The sequence below is a fragment of the Macaca fascicularis genome, chromosome 3, assembly GCF_037993035.2.
Source record: "Macaca fascicularis isolate 582-1 chromosome 3, T2T-MFA8v1.1".
Classification (NCBI taxonomy): Eukaryota; Metazoa; Chordata; class Mammalia; order Primates; family Cercopithecidae; genus Macaca; species Macaca fascicularis.
The window spans coordinates 131,871,675-131,893,253 of NC_088377.1; the positions used below are offsets into that span (position 1 = coordinate 131,871,675).

Genomic DNA, 21,579 nt, shown 5'->3' on the forward strand with positions numbered 1-21,579 from the left:
CCCTGATGATTAGTGATGCTGATCATTTTTTCATGTACTTGTTGGCCATTTGTATGTCTTCTTTTAAGCAATTCTTATTGAAACCCTTTGCCCACTTTTTAATGGGATTATTTACTTTTTTTGCTGTTGCGTTGTTTGAGTTCCTTGTATATTCTGGATATAGTCCCTTGTTGGATGAATATAATCTTACTAAAAGTATAAAATGTTGTGATTGCAACTATATGAAGCTATAAATCCATGTAGACAAAATGAAAACCATTGTGTTTTAATTCAGAAGTAATCAGTTAAAAATCATTTGACAATTAATACTTGAGAATGTAGGGAAATTATAAAGCAGATACACATGATACAAAAACAGACAAAAATATCAACATTACAGTGGAATATGGGTCTTTGTTCTGAGTGGCACCAATCAAATTTTGGAAATGGATTCTGATGCTTTGCTTCTCTAAATTTTGATTCTAGCAGAAAAAAAAAATGAAGCAAAGTTCTTATCAGCTATTATTTGGTAATTATTTTATGGTTACAGGAAATGTAATGATTACCAGGAAATACCCTGCAACTACGAATGAAGGCAAATGGAATACTCGTTGCAGGGAAATGACAATCCAGTGTTTAGAGATGGAAATGAGGAAGTGTTTGAATTCCAAAGCTGATCTAGTCCCGAGGCATAATACACATTGAGGTCTGGTGGCAAAATCTGCCATAAAATTTGCTGCCACTCTCTCGCACGGTTTGTTCCACAAACCGTATTGAGGCTTCTTTATTCTAGACTTTCCATTGTAAACATAATTGCCCAATAATATAATAATCTTTACCTTCCTACAGGAAGAACAAGTTATTTGGCTTCCTGCCCACATTCTCATTAAATGCTGAAAATTTGTCAGAGTACTCTCTGGTACAATGATTTCTATTGCTATATTCAGAGTGCCTGAAATGAAAACAAACCTTTTCTTTTAAAAAAAGACACTCAAAGGATAAAAATTAAGTTTAAAGTGGAGTTAAATTTGATACGTCTCACAGATATTTTTGTTATTTCAAATGTACAAAATATAAAAGCTGAAGAAACATCAATAAAATTAAAGAAACTATGAAATTGATTTGATTCTACACAATTCCAAGTGGTAGTTTTAAATAAGCCTTCCTGTTTCAAATAAATTGCCTTGAGCAGAGCTCTTTATGAAATAATGTGCCATTTACTAAAAGCTTGTCTTGGTGTTCTGCTCAGTTAGTGAATATCTTCCATTAAGGTTGGACCAATTACAGAGTACAAATGCTGTTTCAATTTTTTTTTTTTCATTTCCTGCAGACACAAAGGTGAAATGTCTGAGAAACTCTTTCTTAGGTAGATTGAGTTTTCATTTTGTTCCAAATGAGACTGTATAATTTATTGGGAACTCCCAGTTCTTAGAGAAGGGTTCTGAAGCTTATAACGCATTCATCCCTTTTCAGGCTAGAGTTGAACAAGAGATGGATTAGTTATAGGGATTTTTTACATGATATAGCAACTCTTGAACTAGTGGCATGTTGTTAGTAACAAAGAAATTTCCCAGTACAAATTGTTGGTTTTGCTTCAATTTGCAAAATTAATTTATAAGTGTAGTAGGTGGCTAATGTCTACCTCTTTGCTTATTACACAGATGACACATTAATTTTTATTGATAGATTTCAGTATTGTTTTATACTAATTGCATTAGATGCTGTTGCTTTTGACGTCTCTTTGGCTACAGTCTTTCTGACCATAATATTTTATAGTATTCTCAGCATATTTTTATGGTGATTTCATGCATCCAGTGAATACCAGATTTCTATTTCCTATTTCAATACCAACTTCACCATCTTGAAATGATCAATTTTTATAAATTACATCTGAGGGGAGACAAATAAAATAATGAATAAAAGCGTCAATATGTTTAACATTCTTTAGTAGAGGTTAACATCTCTACTGAGATGTAATAATCCCCAAGAGGTTAACATACAAATATAACTAGCACAGCAAGAGTAGAGCTACATTAAGTGAACTCTGCTACAGTTGGCTATTTTTCTACTACTGGTCTATTTTTTCACTTATTTGTGTACGTACAAACTTAATGTTCTTGTCAGCAATGGATAGTTAGATGCTTAATTATTCAATACATTTCACATTTGAGTTCAAGTTAACTTGACTGCCAACTTCTAAAGATAACTTTGCAAAGGCCCTTGAGAAATATGATTTAAAATGCTGTACTGTTCTATAGGTAAAAATGTGATTTCTATTTCTCCACATCCTCTCCAGCACCTGTTGTTTCCTGACTTTTTAATGATTGCCATTCTATGGGGAGTGGGGAGGGGGGAGGGATTGCATTGGGAGTTATACCTGATGTAAATGACGAGTTGATGGGTGCTGACGAGTTGATGGGTGCAGCACACCAACATGGCACAAGTATACATATGTAACAAACCTGCACGTTATGCACATGTACCCTAGAACTTAAAGTATAATAATAAAAAAAAAACATGTGATTTCAGTCAACCTTCTCTTCCTGTTCCTAGTTAAGTAGAGTGATGGCAAAATAATCTATAATATCAGGGATATTCCTGTGTCATACAGGTTTGACTTGAAGAACACTGCATTTTCTTTTTTTTTTTTCTTTTTTTTTTTTTTTGAGACGGAGTCTCGCTCTGTCGCCCAGCCCAGGCTGGAGTGCAGTGGCGCGATCTCGGCTCACTGCAAGCTCCGCCTCCCGGGTTCACGCCATTCTCCTGCCTCAGCCTCCCGAGTAGCTGGGACTACAGGCGCCCACAACTGCGCCCGGCTAATTTTTTGTATTTTTTTTTAGTAGAGACGGGGTTTCACCGTGGTCTCGATCTCCTGACCTTGTGATCCGCCCGCCTCGGCCTCCCAAAGTGCTGGGATTACAGGCGTGAGCCACCGCGCCCGGCCAGAACACTGCATTTTCTAAAGCAAATTTATTTTCTGGTTTGGCTTGATTGGAGTTAACATTCAAATGTGTTGGTTTTCCCTTGGAGAGTGAAATCTGAAGTATGTTCCCTTGGAAAGTGGAATTTGAACTATGTTGGGTGCCAGGGTAAATGAGCCTGGAACTGCTGTATAATGTATAATGGTCAAAAAATTGATGGCCTGTATTTACTTATAATGGAAAACAAACTATATGAGTGTGGCTTTTCTAAATCTATTATGTGCAAATAATTTGTATTAATTTCATTATTCTTAATTCATTTTAAAGCACTTTTGAGGTTATCTCACTTGAACTTTTCAATAAATTAGTGAGGCTTTAACATAGATCATTATAAAAACAAATAATTTGAGAAAAATTTTAATATATATAATGGCCATAAAACATCCACTTTTTGTATATAATAATGCCACTTTTTTCTTCTAAAGAGTTATTCCAAAGATGATACTAGTAATGCTTATCAAATTTACAGCCGTTTTAACATTTCATGTACTCTGAGTTTTATAATTTGCATATATAGTTTGTGCTTAGTCCTACATTTGGTATAAAACTTATTTTAAATAAAAAGTATAATTAATTGATATGTGACCAATCAATTTGTGAGCTTATACATCTTCAGTTCCCCAACTTCAGAATCAATTGTTATTTTCTTGATTCTCCCTTTAAGGGCTGCCTTCAACTTTTCCTTTTTTGAGAAAATAACTTTAAAAAGAATTGAAAAGGTCTTAGAATTTAGATAAGGGCCAGGGCAAAGAAGTATCTAGGACTATGGTAAATAGTGGAATTTCTCCCATGTAATTTATACAAAAATACAAGAGGTTATACACTTGGGTTCTTCTACTTGCCTTTAGACTCTCAGTCTTTTAGGGTTATTCTTTCTTTTTTTATGATTGTCATGTTATATTCTCAGAGTATGTTCTAAACTTTGTTTTCATAGACAATTTACTTTCTCTCTGGTTTAATGATTTCTTTTATTGACATCATCATTGGTATACATCCACCTGGTGGTATTTATTAATAACATTCTGTATCTACATTATTACTTAAGTTTAAGACAGTCTTTATTCTGGGTTTTTCAATCCAGGTGAAATATTATTCTTCATTAAATTACTTCATTTTGTACATTTTAATAGAGACGTGGTAGAGACCAACTACCTTGCATCGTTCAGTGCTTTTCATGTTTTGAGACAGGGTCTCATTCTATCACCCACAAGATCATGGCTCACTACAGCCTCAACTCCAGGTTCAAGTAATCCTTCCACCTCAACCTTCCAGGTAGCTGCAACTAGAGGCACATGACACCATGCCAGGTGTTTTTAAAAAATTTTTGTAGAGATGAGGTCTCACTGTGTTGCCCAGGCTGGTCTCGAACTCTTACTCTCAAGCAATCCTTCCCTCTTGGCCTTCCAAATTGCTGGGATTACAAGTATGAGACATCGTGCCAGGCTGCCTTCAATTCTTTCAATAGTGATGCTAATTTCTGCAAGTACTCAAAGTATGCAATATTGCTCCTAATTTACTCTCTGTGACCAGTGAATATATAGGGAGACATTTTAGGATCTTTTATTTGACTATTCCTACCACATTCAAGTCAGCTAACCAATACAAGATACGAGAGTCCTTCCAGATGGTGGTATATGTATTCCAATTATGCATTCAAAGACAAGAGGAATACCACCATGGTTTTCCATGGACCTACTGAACCAACTGTCAGAATGACTGGAAAAACTCCATTTGTCACCTGTTATTCATAAACTCCATTCTAGCAAGAGAACTGTGAGAGGGATTTTTGTTTGCTGTTGGATTGATTGGTTTTTGTTTGAAGATTTGTTTGGTTCCATTCTATCTTTCTTGGCTCATGACAGTCTCTAGCAATCCTTAAAAACTTCAGTAATCCATTCTTCCCACTTTGCTGTTACCCTGGGAAATGCCTGTAACTCACTTTGGGGAAAACTGGAGAACTATTTCTTTCATAAATACTTATGGTGGCACAGTAGGGTCCTCCCTCAAGTGTAGTAGCCTTCCTTTCAATCACTGGGCTTTGGTCTCTAAACTGACTTAAGTATTCAAAAGAGTGGGAGCCTCTAATTTTTCACTGGAGGACTGTCAACTTTCTTCTTGCCAGACCTTGACTATTTTGTTACACAAATGGAAGGATATCCTTGCCAGATGTCTATCTGTCAAACTCCTAGGAACATCGTGATTGATTAACCATCACCTTATCTCCTGTAGGAAAAAACATTATTGCCTGAAGTAATTATGACTTCCTTGCTTCTCACAGCTATGTTCTGCTCTTCGGGCTATGCCCTCCTGGAATCCCATCATCCCTATTGATATTAAATACCCCAGTTCCATGGCAGTGCCTTTACTGCCTCTGGACTGCAGAGGTCAGTCATCACTGAAATTCTCAAAGTTCAGATGCTTTCCTCGTCAAAGCATCCCCTACCACCTTAATTTTTTAAAAAGTATCTTCTGAACCTCCTGGACCTACAAATAGAAAGAATGATTGTTCTTAGCTATTACTGAGTAGATTCATTCTGAATTTACTCAACTACTGAAATCTGAGACTTTCTTCAAAATAATATCAAAGAATTTATATCATCTCTACATCATTTGCTCTAGATTGTGATGCCCAGGATTCAAGAAGTGATTCCAGAAAATTATGTCCAGTTACAGATATTTTTGCCAACATTTCAATCCTAAATCATAGGTGAATACCTTCATGTGATGAATTTTTTTGTATTTAATTTCCACGTTTTTGTCTCTTGTTCTAACACCTTCAGGATCCATAACCATGCATTTCAATTTGTGTGTGCTAGTTCATATTTTCCAGGTTTCCTCTTTCTTTGATATTTAGATAATTTTTCAGCCTCTTTGGGATGTGCTAAAACCTGATTCTGGTTAGCCTGGAGACAATAGGTGGTGGTGGAGTGTAGGAGACGAGCAACATTTTATTTGATACCTACTTCAAATGAGGTCTTTGTTTGGTCTACTGGCAAAACGGAGGCTCTGATAAGTGGTAAGGAACAGCCTCTGCCAGCCAGGAGGGGTAAGAGGAACTTGGAGATTCCATGATCTTTGGCTCTTCTACTCAAATATTTCCATTCTAATCAATTTTCCTATTATGATCCTGGCATTGACATCAGACATGCTTCTGATTGCATATCTACTGAGGATCTGACACCGTTATGATCATAATCTGGAGTTAAGTTTAAGCACTGTCTGCTATGCGGCTGCAGCATATCAGAATCTCCTTTAAACTGCAGAAGATCTCTGGCTTTCACAGCATCTTTTATGCAGCTGCATCCATCCTATTATTTTATTTTGCAAGACCTATGATGTCATTAAAATAAGCATCTGAAATTACAATCTTCATAAGTATCATTGTCTCCACAGTGATCAAATGATGCACCCATTTGATTTCCCCAAGCCTTGGTCACAACTAACCACAGGCCAATGTTTAATGATTGTGGTACCACTGCATGCCAAGTTACTATCATCTTCCCTTTGTTATTGTGATCTCACTTACCAACAGACAGGCAAGTAATCCAGTAATAAAATCTCACTCTGAAGATCTGCATTTGTGGGATACTCTTGGAGAAAACTATCTTGGTCCAGATTTCTTAAAATTTACAGCCTGATTAAACACTGTGAGTGACTTTATTTGGAAATGCAGTACTTGGGCTGCAAGAATAAAGGGAGAAAAGGAAATGAAAAAGTGAGGCAAGACAGAGCAGAAGAGAAAATACAAATTGATACATTATCCAACTGGCCACAGCTTCAAAAATATAACACAGCCAGTTTTGAGGTCATAAGGCTCATTTTTCAGACAGGATGTGTAAGCCCACCCCATCCTGAACAGTTTCGCAGGCAGAGAAAATGAAAGGGATTAAATGTTCATTTCTTTTTGTCTATCTCTGGTTCACTACAGTGTGTTATCTTTCCCAGGCTTCTAGGTTCTGTTACCCAGGCCTTTACTTGGGTAAACCAGATTGCATGAGGTGATTTTCACCTGAGTCAGGAAGAGTTAGAGGAGACGAGAGTCTCTGTGAATCTGACCAAGTTGTGCTTTGCGCATCTCACTGAGGCATGTACAAAAGAGAACACAGCAAAGTCCATCCTTCACCCTGGAAGAGACTGAGAAAGAGATGTTAGGAGAAAAAGTGGAGAAAGTAATCACAAGGTCACTTGGTTTGGTCCAAGATTTTGGAGACAGGCAAAACTGTGATATCTTGAGAGGCATATAAACTTGCTTCAGTTCATTATCTATTTTTGAAATCTCCTTACTTTCATTTTTAACCTCTTTTACTGTCTATATTGCTGCAAATCTTTGAATCATTTTTTAATGAAACTGTACATATAACCCAAATTCAAGGTGTCTTGCATTTGTGGGAGTTTTTTTGAGCTAATTAACATATGAACTATTCCCAACTTTTTTTTTTTATGCTGAGAACACTTAAAACCTACTCTCTTAGCAATTTTCAAGACAATACATTGATATTAACCATAGCCACCATATTGTACAATAGATTTCATGAACTTATTCCTCTTGCCTTAAATTTAAGGACTTTAAAGGAAATGTTGTATTTTTGACCAATATGTCCCTAATTCCCCTCCCCAAGATGTCTTGAATTTGGAGAAAATTAATTATGAAGTACATTTAGAACATCTTAGTTGAAGATACCTGATATATAAGATGAAATTTCAAAGCTTAAGATCAGAGTGAAAAGTATGAATTTAAGAGTTACAAGTTGTAATGTGGATATGCAACTGATAGCATAGAAAGAGATGGGAAAACTGCCAAGGACTGAAAGTCTATATTTTACTGAATACAGATGTATGGATTTGACAAAGGGCTTCTCATCCCACTTTCATCACCTTCCCATTAATGAAATCTAAGAGTAAAGAAGAGGCAATTTTTCAAGCTATGTAGACGTGAAGATTAGAAGTGAAACTAACATTCGACTAGCAGTTAAGGAAACACTTCCACAAAAATTATTTAATTCTTACTATGACCCTAAAAGACAAGTATTAGTGTAGTTGGTAATATGTATTTCCTCTAAAAATTTCCATTCCAACTGCCTTCTAGGTGGAGAGGTTGGAAATTTAAAAACTAACTTTCTAGATTTCCTTAATCTGGACCATTGTATATAAATTAACTTTCATAAATTAGTTATACTGGTGTGAGATTAAAAGGTCACGAATGTGACAGAGCCCATTCTCTTGGTGATATGGTTGCTGGCTAGCACAAACGTAGGGATCTGGAAATTTGGAGATAACTATAGTGACTGGTTTGATCCAGGGCCTGATGAGTAATTGGGGGTGGCAATTTTCTGACCTCAGATTTGTAGCTTTATTGGATATAGCCTAGAAATCAATAATTAAATCAATTCTTACAGATTCTATAATTTTGCTTTTCCAATTTTTCTGTACAGTCTCTATTAAATCCCTTCTGGTTGAATATTGACATAATATCTCATATTTAGTTTAACATTTTCCTATGTGGGAATAATTGTAGACACATGGAATGGTAAGAAACAATACAAAGCAAGCATTTGTACCCTTTAAACAGTCTCCCCCACCATGGTACTATCTTGCAAATTATAGTACAATATCTCGACTGGGATATGAATATTGTAAGAGTCAAGATACAGTACATTTCCATCATCACAAGGATCTCTCATTTTGCTGTTTTGCAATTACACCCAATCCCCTTTCACTCTTTTTCTTAATCCCTGACAACCACTAATATGTTCCATATTTCTGTAATTTTTTCACTTCAGGAAGGTTATTGTATTCATTGGCTAGGGCTGCCATAACAAAGTACCACAGACTGGGTGGCTTAAACAAGAGAAATTTATGCCCTCATAGTTCTAGAGGCTAGAAGTCCAAGATCAAGGTGTTGGCAGGGTTGTTTTTTTCCTGAAGCCTTCTCTTTGACTGTTAGATGCCTAGTCTTGCCACTCTGTGTGTGTGTCCTAATCACCTATTATTTTAAAGACACCAGGCATATTAGATTAAGACCCACTTTAATGACCTCTTATTACCTTAATTATCTCTTTAAAGACCTTATATCCAAATATAATCACATTCTGAGGTAGAATTAAGGCTTAAGCATACAAAATTTGCAGAAACATATTCAGCCCATAACAGTTTTTAAATGAAATCATTTAGTATGAAACCTTTGGGGATTAACTGCTTTTGACTCAGCGTAATTCTCTGGAGATTCGTTGAGCTTGTTGTGTGTATCAATAGTTTGTTCTTTTTGGTGTTAAGCAGTATTTCATGATAAGGATATCCAAGTTTCCTTAACAATTCCCTCTTTGAAGATCATCTGGGTCCTTTCTAGTTTTTAACTATTTTGAATAAAACTAATAAACATTCGTGTACATGTTTTTGTATGAATTTAAGTTTTTTTTCCTATGGAAAACTGCTCAAGAATAAAATTGCTGGGTTATATGGTAGTTCTATGTGAGATTTTAAAAAAAATTTCAAAATGTTTCTTAGAGTAATTGAACCATTTATATTCTTACAAGTAATTTAGGAGTGATCTAGTTTCTCTGTGTCCTAACCAGCGTTTGGTGTTGTCACTTTTTTCTCTTAGGCATTCTGGTAGATGTGTAGTGATATCTACTGTGATTTACATTTGCATTTCCCTAAAGGCTAATGATGTTGAATAGCTTTTCATGTGCTTATTTTCCATTTCTAAATGCCTTTTGGTGAAATGCCTCTGCCTGTGATTACTCATTTTCTAATCAGATTGTTTATTTCTTTGTTGTTCAGTTTGGAGAGTTTTCATAAATTCTAGATACTTGTTCTTTGTTAGATACATTGTTTTCAAATACTTTTGCCTAGTCTATAGCTTGTCTTTTCATCCTCTTGTCAGCTTTTTGCAGACCAACACTTTTCATTTCAATGAATTCCAACATATCAGTTTTTCCTGTAACTATCATACTTTTGGTTTAAAATATAAGAGTTATTTGCCTAACTCTACATTCTGAAGATGTTCTTCATCCTACTCTTCGAAGAGTCTTATCATTTCGCTTTTTACATTTAAGTTTGTGATCTATTATGTGTTAATTTTTATGTACAGTGTAAGATTTGATTTTTTGGCCTATGGATTTGTTTCCAATTGCTTCACTATTATTGTTGAAAGAGTTATCTTTCCTCAGTGAATTGCTTTTGCATCTTGGTAAAAAATCAGTTGGCTATATTTGTGTGGGTCTATTTCTTGGTTCTCTATTCTGTTCTGTTGATCTATATGATTATTCTTCTACCACAGTCACATACTATTGATTACTATACCTATATGTTAAATCTTGAAACCAGAGAAACAGATTCCTTCCATTTCATTCTTCTTTTTCAAAATAGTTTTAGCTATTCTATAGATCTTGTCTATATCTACAAAAAACATAGAATTTTGGTAAGAAGTTTGTTACACCTGTATATTAACTCGGCAGAAATTCATGCTTGCCATGTTAGCCTTCTAGCCCATAAATATGGTACGTCTTTCCATTTACTTAGATCTTTTTTGACTTTTTTAATAAATGATTTTTAGTTTTCAGGATACAGTTACTATAAATGGTTATTAAATATACCTGTAAGTCATTTTGATTTTTGGAAGTAATAAAATATATTGTAATTTCAATTTTGGTATCCACATGTTTGTTGCTAGTAGATAGGAATATAATTGATTTTTGAATTTTAACTTGTGTCATGTGACCTTGCTAAACTGATTAATTCTAGAATTTTATTAGATTGAATTTAAATTTTTACATTGACAGTCATGTCATCTGCAAATAAAAAGTTTCATTTTTCCTTTCTGATCTGCATGCCCTTAATTTTTATTTTCTTGCCTTAATCCACTAGCTACAATTTCTAATGTTTATTGAATAAAAATTGTGAGAGCATGTATACTTGCCTTGTTACAGATCTTAGGAGGAAATGTTTCAAACTTTCACCACTGAAGGAGAATGCTAGATGTAGGATTTCTGTAGATGCTGCTTATCAAACTGAGGATTTTTCTACATCAATTGATATGTTTTTTAAAATTAGCTAATTAATGTGGTGGACTATATTGATTGTCAAATATTGATCTTGTTTTGCATCCCTGGAATGAACTTCACTTGACTATGGTGTATAACATTTTTATATTGTTAAATTGTATGTGCTAATAGTTATAGTAGTTTGTGTATTTCAAGAAAGGGCCCATTTCATCTATTTTGTCCCATTTATGTGCATAGTTTTTCATATCTTCTTGATGTCTGCAGGAATTATAGTGATATTCCTGTTTCATTCATGATATTGGTACTTTGTTTTCCATGTGTCTCTTTCTGTCTCTCTGTCATGCTACATATTTGTCAGTTTTATTGATGTTTTGCAAAGAACCAAATCTTTGTTGTATTGGTTTTCTCTATTGTTTTTCTGTTTTCTATTTCATTTATTTATGCTCATATCTTTATTATTTCTCCAATTCTACTTGGTTTGGATTTATTTTTCTTTTTCTAGATACTTGAGGTAGGAACTTAGAATATTTCCTTTAATTCATTCATTTAATGCTGTAAATTTTTCACTCAACACTACTTGAGATGTGTTCCACAAATACTGATATATTTTCTTTTATATTCAGTACAATGCATTTTTATATCTGACCTGAAACATAGTCTTTATGAGTTATTTAGCAGTGTATGTTTAGCTAAAATGTTCATTAAATGAATATATTAATCTGCAGCTACTATGCCTTAGATGAAACTATGTACCTGACTATGGAACATCAAATAATTACACAACTAAAGCTGTCACCTTGTGGGTAACAGACCTGCTAATGTGTAAGTTATGAATAGGTGTTCTACACTCCTTTGACACTTACCTCTTTTGTCCTGATGCTTCTATCTTGCTTCTTACCTGTAGTTTCACGGGGGTTTCCCTACAACCTAATTAGATGAAGAAAAATGCTCAGGCCTGGTTTACAGAAATTTAAGAATGATATGATGATACTAACTGGAGTTAATCTGTTACTCATTATAGTTCCACTAAAGGGTGATTTTATAAAAATAAGGATAAAGAAAAATCCTTCCAGTGACTAGATCTATGAGTGGTGCACTTTAACATCCACTTTATATGAAAAGAGAAACAGTCATACATAAAGATATGGACTTACTTATTCCTGGAAAATAATATCTTGGCTATTTGGTCAGGCATCTGAAAAAAGAAATCTGATATATTAAAGGAAAGGGGGCCATGATACTAGCATCCCAAGAGCAAACTTATTTTACTGAGTGGGGAAATTGACTTTGACCAGGGATACCTACAGTTACAACTGCACCATGGGGGAACATAAGAGTAGACCTGGAACCTAAGTAATTCACTAGACTGTCTTTTGGCATTTCCATGGCCAATGAAAATTGTGAATATATATTAGCACAACAAGAAATCACACTTCTCTGAGTTTGAATTTAATATCTAGGTCACTCCAGAAAGCAAGCATACCAGATGAGGGAAGATGATGGCTTAGGATGAAGGAAATCTTGACTCCATGGTACTAGATCTTGGGGTTAGCTGCTGCACTGCAGACTACAGTTTCAGTTTGTTAAAGTTTGTTAAGATTTTTAAAGCGGTGGAACCTGCATATTCCCTTTTATGGAAGATATGATACCATCCTGTTCTTATATAAGATCCAGATACCATAAAAGGATGCAAGCAGAAAGGCACAAGGGATGAACTCAGTTTAACTATCTGCCTCTTTAAGCCTCTGCCTTTATTTTCCCTTCTGACACTATTTACTACTACAGCTTGTTTGGAGGTAAGAAGTGGAATGTATCAGAGTCCCTCTTGATGTCACCATAGTGGGCCACTGCAACTCTAGCACTAAAGCCTCACCCAGCGGGACACACACAAGTTCTGTTCCTGTCCAAAGCTTTCTGACCTAGAGGAAGACATCCAGCCTCAGGGATTGACATCCAGCTTTTCCAGCAATTGCCTAGACAGGGAAAGGAGGACAATCCAAGAAAGCAAGAATTTTAACGCCCATGGGGAGAATAAAAACGAGGGACTGGGGACTTTAAGAATCTGGAAAGTGAATGTCTTTTCCGTCCTCCTCCTGATGGACTATACTGAAGCAACACGATTCTACATGTCTTTTCCGAAAGACGTTTCTTATGGCAAACAGTCAGCTGTGTATTTTTTTTTTATACTTAAAGTTCTAGGGTACATGTGCACAACGTGCAGGTTTGTTACATAAGTATATATGTGCCATGTTGGTGTGCTGCACCCATCAACTCATCAGCACCCATCAACTCGTCATTTACATCAGGTATATCTCCCAATGCAATCCCTCCCCCCTCACCCCTCCCCACAATAGGTCCCAGTGTGTGATGTTCCCCTTCGGGTGTCCAAGTGATCTCATTGTTCAATTCCCACCTATAAGTGAGAACATGCTGTATTTGGTTTTCTGTTCTTGCGATAGTTTGCTGAGAATGATGGTTTCCAGCTGCATCCATGTCCCTACAAAGGACACAAACTCATCCTTTTTTATGGTTGCATAGTATTCCATGGTGTATATGTGCCACATTTTCTTAATCCAGGCTGTCACTGATGGACATTTGGGTTGATTTCAAGCCTTTGCTATTGTGAATAGTGCCGCAATGAACATACGTGTGCATGTGTCTCTATAGCAGCATGATTTATAATCCTTTGGGTATATACCCAGTAATAGGATGGCTGGGTCAAATGGTTTTTCTAGTTCTAGATCCTTGAGGAATCGCCACACTGTTTTCCACAATGGTTGAACTAGTTTACAATCCCACCAACAGTGTAAAAGTGTTCCTATTTCTCCACAGCCTCTCCAGCATCTGTTGTTTCCTGACTTTTTAATGATCACCATTGTAACTGGTGTGAGATGGTATCTCATTGTGGTTTTGATTTGCATTTCTCTGATGGCCAGTGATGATGAGCATGTTTTCATATGTCTGTTGGCTGTATGAATGTCTTCTTTTGAGAAATATCTGTTCATATCCTTTGCCCACTTTTTCATGGGGTTGTTTGTTTTTTTCTTGTAAATTTGTTTGAGTTCTTTGTAGGTTCTGGATATTAGCCCTTTGTCAGATGAGTAGATTGCAAAAATTTTCTCCCATTCTGTAGGTTGCCTGTTCACTCTGATGGTAGTTTCTTTTGCTGTGCAGAAGCTCTTTAGTTTAATGAGATCTCATTTGTCAATTTTGGCTTTTGTTGCCGTTGCTTTTGGTGTTTTAGACGTGAAGTCCTTGCCCATGCCTATGTCCTGAATGGTGTTACCTAAGTTTTCTTCTAGGGATTTTATGGTATTAGGTGTAACATTTAAGTCTCTAATCCATCTTGAATTAATTTTCATATAAGGAGAAAGGAAAGGATCCAGTTTCAGCTTTCTACTTATGGCTAGCCAATTTTCCCAGCACCATTTATTAAATAGGGAATCCTTTCCTCATTTCTTGTTTCTCTCAGGTTTGTCAAAGATCAGATGGCCGTAGATGTGTGGTATTATTTCTGAGGGCTCTGTTCTGTTCTATTGGTCTACATCTCTGTTTTGGTACCAGTACCATGCTGTTTTGATTACTGTAGCCTTGTAGTATAGTTTGAAGTCAGGTAGCGTGATGACTCCAGCTTTGTTCTTTTGACTTAGGATTGTCTTGGCAATGTAGGCTCTTTTTTGGTTCCATATGAACTTTAAAGCAGTGTTTCCAATTCTGTGAAGAAAGTCTTTGGTAGCTTAATGGGGATGGCATTGAATCTATCAATTACCTTGGGCAGTATGGCCATTTTCACGATATTGATTCTTCCTATCCATGAGCATGGTATGTTCTTCCATTTGTTTGTGTCCTCTTTTATTTCACTGAGCAGTGGTTTGTAGTTCTCCCTGAAAAGGTCCTTTACATCCCTTATAAGTTGGATTCCTAGGTATTTTATTCTCTTGGAAGCTATTGTGAATGGGAGTTCCTTCATGATTTGGCTCTCTGTTTGTCTCTTACTGGTGTATAAGAATGCTTGTGATTTTTGCACATTGATTTTGTATCCTGAGATTTTGCTGAAGTTGCTTATCAGCTTAAGGAGATTTGGGGCTGAGACGATGGGGTTTTCTAAATATACAATCATGTCATCTACAAACAGGGACGATTTGAATTCTTCTTTTCCTAACTGAATACTCTTTATTTCTTTCTCTTGCCTTATTGCCCTAGCCAGAACTTCCAACACTGTGTTGAATAGGAGTGGTGAGAGAGGGAATCCCTGTCTTGAGCCAGTTTTCAAAGGGAATGCTTCCAGTTTTTGCCCATTCGGTATGATTTTGGCTGTGGGTTTGTCATAAATAGCTCTTATTATTTTCAGAAATGTTCCATCAATACCGAATTTATTGAGAGTTTTTAGCATGAAGGATGTTGAATTTTGTCAAAGGCCTTTTCTGCATCTATTGAGATAATCATGTGGTTTTTGTCTTTGGTTCTTAACAAAATTGATAGACCGCTAGCAAGACTAATAAAGAGGAAAAGAGAGAAGAATCAAATAGATGCAATAAAAAATGATAAAGGGGATATCACCACCGACTCCACAGAAATACAAACTACCATCAGAGAATACTATAAACACCTCTATGCAAATAAACTAGAAAATCTAGAAGAAATGGATAATTTCCTGGACACTTACAGTCTCCCAAGACTAAACCAGGAAGAACTTGCATCCCTGAATAGACCAATAGCAGGCTCTGAAATTGAGGCAATAATTAATAGCCTAGCAACCAAAAAAAGTCCAGGACCAGATGGATTCACAGCCGAATTCTACCAGAGGTACACGGAGGAGCTGGTACCATTCCTTCTGAATCTCTTCCAATCAATAGAAAAAGAGGGAATCCTCCCTAACTCATTTTATGAGGTGAACATCATCCTGATACCAAAGCCTGGCAGAGACACAACAAAAAAAGAGAATTTTAGACCAATATCCCTGATGAACATCGATGCAAAAATCCTCAGTAAAATACTGGCAAACCAAATCCAGCAGCACATCAAAAAGCTTATCCACCATGATCAAGTGGGCTTCATCCCTGCGATGCAAGGCTCATTCAACATATGCAAATCAATAAATGTAATCCAGCATATAAACAACTGTGTTTTCTTCTAACTCTATGGCCAGGTTTGTATCACACTCCCAAATACCTACTTTGCCTTCTCGCCTCCCTTCCTTTTCTTTCCTAATTCTTCTGGTCTGTAATGTTACCACTCGATAAACCCTTTGCATATAAGCTTTTCCTCATGTTCCATTTTCCAAGCTAACACTGGGTAAAAAGTAAAATATGGTAACAAAATTAGTATGAAGTAAAATAGGAAATGTAAAATAAGGATAGTGAATTTATGAAACAAAATACATATCTTATTTATTTTACATATAAATATTGGAGGTATACATTCTGGAAGCCAGCATAAAGAAGGAAACACAATTCTTGAATAATTCACAAGTCTAGTAACAAAAAGAATGATCAGAATTAAATTACTCTGCAAATTGACAACAATTTTGACAATTCTGGACTTCTTAAATGACAGAAAATACCATGTCTTAACAAATTTGCCTATATTTATGAGGTCCTAGTACTACTAAGTAATCCTGAAATGTTTCCAATTATTGTCATGGAGATTGGAATATAATCCAGGTAATATGCCAGGTGCTTTAGTACATGCTAGGTTCTGCCGAAACAAAGCTTGCTATCAAAAATGCATATAAACAAACGTGTGTGTGTGTGTGTGTGTGTGTGTGTGTGTGTGTGTGTATAAGATAGAATAGCACAGTTTCTAACATAGGTAAACTGGGAATTTAGAGGAGGCACAGATAATAAATTAGTTACTTCTACAAGAGAACAGCAGGGGAAAAAAAAGCATGTAAGTATAGTGTATATGGAAACTTAAAGTGTAACTACCATGTGAGGTGTGCAACCATGAAAACTTATGCAAGATTTGAGCAACTCAAAGTTAGACCTTTGGGGTCTAGAATATGATTGAATATGAGTAGTGAGTGATGATGTTTAGCAGGTAAACATAAGGCAGATTGGTAGACTGCACAGAACCATTCATAGCATGTAAAAGTTTTAGCTCTCCTGTTGAGAAATGAGAGTGCTAAGATATAACATTTAATAGGAAAAGGGAGGGTACATGACATAAGACCATTTATACCACGAAAGGGTCTGTGCCTTCCTATTAGAAATCATTGAGGGACCTTAAACAGTAATCTAACATAGATCTCATTTTAGAAAAATCATGGTGATACTAACATTAAAGATGTAAATGGTTTTGGAAAAAAGAGGCAAAATGAGAGATGAGAAATCACTTTGTACTTTATTATGACAATCAAGTCAGGAGGCAACAGAAGCTCGAGTTAAGGAAGGCATAGCAAGAACTGTAAAAAGGAACTGCTAAGAGAGATAGCAGGTAGAAATTATGAAGGGAAGTGTAGCACTACTTGGATGCAAAAGAGAATCCTAATATGATGATGATTATCATCATAAAAAATTATAGAAACTCACTTTTTCTGGGGGTTGCACTAAGCACTTTTCATGAGTTCATATATTTATGTTTGATTTATGTTTGTTGATCGGTGAGATAGCAGTACCACTCATAGTAATACAGTAAACTTAGGAAAAACAAGTTTATACAACAAACGCACGTCTTGTACTTAGAGGCAAAGTCAGACAGCTTCTCTGAATCTGTTTTCATCCACTGGGGATGTTAACTTTCCAAAATCACTGTGGTGTTTAAAAGAGTTAAAATATAGAATGTACCATGACACACAGTGGGTACTCTTCTACCTTTTGATTTGAAAAATACAATTCACAACAGAAAGCCCCCTATTTTTTGTAAAATAAAGGTACTATAATCAAAATATTATAATGTGAGGCTATGCTAATATTGGCCTAAGGTGTTCAAATTTGGGTTCATGATGGCAATTCCAATCATTGCAACTGAATATTTTCAATTTGTTTTTTGCTAAAATTCTATTAAAACAATAATTTAAAAACTTAATCTTACGCATTTTGAATTTGAAGCTATAGCAAAACTACTGCAACATTCTATCCCAACAGACATGGAAGACATTTATTGCAGGTACTGTGCAGGTTTTTCCCCTTTTCATAAATCGAAGCATAGCTTTGTATTAGAATAAACTGCTATGTAGCTGCTGTGTTTTATTAGACTTGCGATTTTTGCTTAAATGAGCTATCCTTTTTTTCTTACTTTCCTTATTTCCTTTTTTTTTTTCTTTCCTTATTTGTTTGGTTTAACAACTCATTAGCAGGTCACTCACTGTTGAACCCACTAAACTTTTCATTTAAATTTACCAAACAGTTTGTTATGAAAATATGAGATACTATAAAGCATCCTCACTCAGTGGGTAGCACTGCTTAATTGTGCAAAGCATGGATTTAATCTCCTTGAAAGTACTTCTGCTCTATTTATGATCGGTTGCTATTTTTGCCTGGTAAATTATATTTGTATCTTTAACACATGAATATGTTGAGTGCAGTGCATCCATTTTCTGAATTTATTCTGAAATTCTCATGACCTTGACTGAGGACAAACAGAGAGTTTTTACAAATAATACTCTGCCTTCATCTATAAAACTCTGGAGAGTAGAGAAAGTGTCCTATGGAGTCCTTGGGAATTATAAACTCACCGCTGAAATCTTAGCCATTCCCTTGCTGGCTGTTAGCTTTCATAGATGACCAGACTCTCCTAATATGGCAAGTAGTCACTGGGATTATAATATCCATGTGGAAGTCTGTGCTAGTGTTCTAAGCACCAAGTGACCGGTTAGCACACATTGTTATTTTACCTGACTAAATCACACAAGCATTACATTGCTTTTCTAATAACAACTAGATCACGGAATTTACTGAAAGCAAATTGTGAGTTAGCCACTCCATGTTCCTCCAGGCAGACAGTCCAGAGAAATATGAGTTTTCCAAGGAAAAGCTCATATTGTAAATTGTCAGGTATTAAAAAGAAAAATAAAAGTTTGAAGTCAATTACCCCTGAAAACTTCTGACGAGCAACATTTTGGCTTCATACTGACTAGACAGTGTCTAATGCAAATTACCCTGTTTATATTTTAAAACTACAGACAGCTTGTCTGTTGGATTACCACACTTATGCAGCTAAAATATTTACAGCCATAGAAATTATATTTCTGATCAAAAAACTATTATCTCTCTTGAGCAACCTAATCCCATTTTTTAACCTATTTTGAGGAGGCAATTAGCTACCTCTTTACTCCCAAATTGAAAATAGTTAATCAGATTTTCTTCATCAAATGATTCTCACAAACTTTTTGAATAAAACCCCACAATTCCATATATACTTTAGCTTTTATTTTTATTGAGCCATACTAAACATTTCATCAAAATTTTTGTTTTAATCAAAAATGTCTGACTTATTAAAAATACTTTTTCTGAAGAACTATTAATCTTTCTCTGGATTTATAAAAATAGATTGAAAAAGACAGGTAAATAAATGATCTTCTTTTGCTTGCACTACTGTGTAAAAATTGCCTTATGTAGACACAGCTTAGATAACTACTTGCAGCTGCTGTCTTATGCAGCCTGAGTTTTTGTTTTAATCAATGAGAATTTGGTTACAATAACAAGAAGCATTGTGCTCCTGACAAGGAAAAATTTATGTCTTTGGAAGTGGTATGTCATGGAGCACCGTCTTGTACTCTGTGTTGGGATTCTGTTTTCATAAGTCTACAGGAATAATCCTGCTACACATCAGCAAGAAACATTAGAGATCATACTCACAAGGTACTTTCCAGACCCAAATTGAGTGAGAAGAAAATATTGAAATAAGTAAATCAACCTGCTTTTTCCTTAAGTGAACAATAGGGTGGAAAAAATCTGGGGAGAGGAGAGAATCAATATACATTTGTTAATAATGACACCTTATAAAATATTTACTTGTTTTGACTTTTTAGCTTAAGATAATAATAACTCCTGATAAATCTACCCAGCATAGAGATTAGTTTTCCTCGTTATGAGGAAGAGTTTCTGGTTTTGTTGGGAAGTCAATTACATTTTCTATAATGTGTGCATTAAAATAATAGACTCTCATATTGTAGCTCTAGAGTAAGTACATTTTAATTATATTTTATTCAGGTTTATAAAAGTATAATTAAAATATATACTATAGTATACAGAGTCTTAATTCTCAATATATCATTATTGGGTTAAGATACAATAGAAGCTGAGTCAGCAGCAGAGTTTTATTCTGTATGCATCTTTTGGAATGTTTCATAATATTGTAATATCTAAAAATAGGCTACAAGGATACTTAGAAGCAGGAGTAGGAATTTTAGAGGCCAGTCAAAATAGTCACATCTATTGGCTAAATGCAGCTAGACTTTTTACATCACATTGGCCAGTGATATTGAGGTATCATTTTCTATTAAACCTGTATAATTTATTTTAAAGATATATTGTTTGCTTTTCAAGCTATACCATTATGTCAACAGTACTCTTATTTTAACAAGTATTCCTATCTTGGGACTCCATATATCTTTGAAATAGCCCCAAACAGGTACTTTTTCAATAGTCCAAGAAAATACTCTTTAAATTTCTTAAATTATAAGGTTCCAATACAAAATCCATTAAGAACTGAGCCGTAAAAACTTACAGGACAATATGAGTCATCTAAATCAAGTAGTCATACATGGAGGGACAGAAAAACCATATTATAGCTTTTTTAGTGGTGGAAGGGAGTAACATATGCTGCTGTTTTACAAAATCCTTGTTTTACAATAATCTAGAAAGCCACTTCTTCATTCATCAGTAGGCCCTTTCTCTTGGATTCTGTATGAAAATCAATGTTTCTGAAATCCCAACCAATTATTTTACTCTTTGCAAGTTTCTACAGTATTTTTTAATGCCTATAGACCTAGGTTCTTGGTGTTCATAGCAAAGAAAGGGCGGGGGGTGGCAGGCTACAGATAAGACAAAGTTATTTGCAACTTGTTGGTATTCTATTTATCTATTTATCCATCTGTCTGTGTATCTATGATCAGGTCACTGAGTAAGAGGCAGAAGAAAGTACTGAACATTATTTACAGACATTTTGTGAAGGATTTGGCTGGCTTTTTACATAAAAAATATTTTGTGCTTGAGGTGTTGATATATGATATAAATGTAACAAGAGATTTGTAAACAGATCTGGTGACAACTGTATGAGCTTACATGAAATACCTTGAATTTGAGATAGAGCAAAGGGAATTGTGCCAACATGACCCATTATCATAGCTCATAATCCATGTACTTTTGTAAAAATATAAGCATTTTCAATAAAAATAATGCTTCAAATATTTTGTAGTAATCAAATCCAATTATGTTTATGGTAGTGATTTGTAAATTATAAAGTCATTTATACATTTTGGTTGTTATTAAGCCTATAACATGATGAGGAGGCAGTGGTTTGACAACCTGACTATTTGCCTCACCTAGGGAGCTGTAACAACATACTGACTTGGGGCCAGCCTCCAAATTTAGATGGGAATGGCTTGGGATGCAGCTGGACATCAGATCTCTAGGTAATTCTAATGTGCACTTAGGATGAGAAACCTATTTTGA

At 35.3% G+C, this 21,579-nt stretch overlaps 1 long non-coding RNA gene across 2 annotated transcripts in view; it reads right to left on the reverse strand.

The window, feature by feature from the left end:
* The window catches only part of LOC135969908 (uncharacterized), a 49,046-nt gene that overhangs the window by 16,133 nt on the left and 11,334 nt on the right, over positions 1-21,579 (reverse strand). The window contains exons 2-3 of one of the 2 annotated variants that reach the window (XR_010585262.1): positions 11,827-11,883; positions 6,487-6,635 (exon numbers count right to left, since the gene is read on the reverse strand). This is a non-coding gene — a long non-coding RNA (uncharacterized lncRNA). The remainder of the gene's footprint in view (positions 1-6,486; positions 6,636-11,826; positions 11,884-21,579) is intronic. The other variant, XR_010585263.1, reaches the window with a different exon arrangement.